General features: G+C 37.6%; 1 pseudogene; it reads right to left on the minus strand.

The window, feature by feature from the left end:
* Positions 1-462: 462 nt before the first annotated feature.
* The window catches only part of LOC107583226 (tolloid-like protein 2), a 16,245-nt pseudogene continuing 14,827 nt past the window's right edge, over positions 463-1,880 (minus strand).

Below are 1,880 nucleotides of genomic sequence, written 5' to 3' on the forward strand. Positions count from 1 at the left end.
AGTGCTCTGGTGTTAGGGGTTTGTTCAAATGAAACGAAAGTTTGATAAATAGCAGCAGCATTTCTTGCTTTAATCAACACCACTGACCATAACCCAAATACTTAAAATATATCCAAAGGTAAGAACAATATTCATTTAGAGGGTGAAGAAATTTTGTGTTTTTTCGACTCAACCTCTATGTCAGCAGTATCCACTGCTTTCCAATTGGCACTGAACCCTGTGTCCACAATTTTGTCATTGGAGGAGAAACTGTGTCTCCAGCCGTGACTAGATCTCATACCAGGGGTCCACCTGAGTGGCATTCATTTTATTACATTAAATGAATGCTATGAGCAACAAACATTTTTGTACAGTAGATTGTTGTTGGTTGGTTTGTTGTTTGCTTTGTTTTAACTCTTTCCTCGCCATTGACGGAATTTTCCTGCTTTCCTTGTTTTCACTGTTACATGGTGGGAGACGGTATTACACATCTTCTGAAAGAGTATTGAATCCCTGGATCAAAAACAAAAACAAAGAAGAGACAAAAACAAGCAATCTCATGTGTAAGCAGATGCATATGTAAAATAATGCGATCATCAAACATTAAACAACATACGAACCAAAACTGCTTAACGTCACCGAATGAAATGTCGACCCAGGAAGTGGCATAGGACTGTGCAAGCTTTGGGGGTGTTGATGGAAGTGATCTACTCCATCTATGTTTTGATCATCATTCTGAATCCGATACTAACCCTAACCTGGTGGGGAAAGAGTTAATTGGGATGTATTTAGAAATGGAGTAAGACTTTACTGTTTACTGTACTTTATCTCAGAATCGCTCCATACCTGGCATACAGACTTGAGCTCATCAGGTAAAGTGTAGCCACAGCAGATCATGGAGGTCTTGACCTGGAACCACCAATAGTCCGTTCATTTACAGGTATCATACGGCACTACAGGCAGGGCCACCTGGTCCAATGCATCAGCGACTTTGGGAGCAGTGGAGTTACCTGTGGGCAAGATGAATTCATGTATTAGCAGTTATTTTGCTTATTGTCTCTCAGAGGTAAAGATTGCTGAAAGGTAAATACGGATTCTAATCTAACCTAGAATGATTGTTCATTCCAGGATGCATTATCATAACTGCACATCAGAGGGCGCAATCGCTCCAGAGTCTTTTGGGACTATCAGGACTAATCAAAATACTAATAAATTGTATAATAGTATATAAATAATCCAAAATACACTTGATTTCAGCTTTATTTCAAACAAAAACCATTTTATACTTTTAGGTGTATTTAACAATAACAATTATATAACTATTATTATTTTTATTATTATTATCCTCTAAAACATAAAAGTTTTATTTATTTATTATAAAGACTTTATAATAGACAGCTACTTTTAATGACCATCAAAAGATAAAATATTTTTTTTAGTGTATTTATGACATCTATCAGCTGCTGAGCTGATACAATCTAGCTTCTGGAATTACCAGCCTTTGACCTCTTGACGTCAACTACCCATAAAGAGGAAATCCTCCCCAAAAATTACATGACAGAAAGCATCTCTATGTTTTTTGATTGGCTAACAAGTTCTCTCAGATTCTTTCATCTAAATATTGTTGATGTTGAACTCCACAGATGGCACAGTTGGGTACTGGAAGCCCTCATGACGATAGATGCCAAGCAGTCGACTCAGAGAAGGTCAGGTTGTGTTTCCCCGGACACATCTTCCAGCGATGCAGCTCATAGGCATACCTGATAAAAGTTCACACACACACACAAACACACACACAAACAAACAAACAAACACGTACATCAGGCTAGTTACTAACACAAAAACCCTGACAGGATGATCAAGACCCAGAGACAAATCATCAGCTAAAAAAGTATATATAT

The sequence above is a fragment of the Sinocyclocheilus grahami genome, unplaced genomic scaffold (genome assembly GCF_001515645.1).
Source record: "Sinocyclocheilus grahami isolate Dianchi unplaced genomic scaffold, SAMN03320097.WGS_v1.1 scaffold51.1, whole genome shotgun sequence".
In the NCBI taxonomy this organism is placed as follows: domain Eukaryota; kingdom Metazoa; phylum Chordata; class Actinopteri; order Cypriniformes; family Cyprinidae; genus Sinocyclocheilus; species Sinocyclocheilus grahami.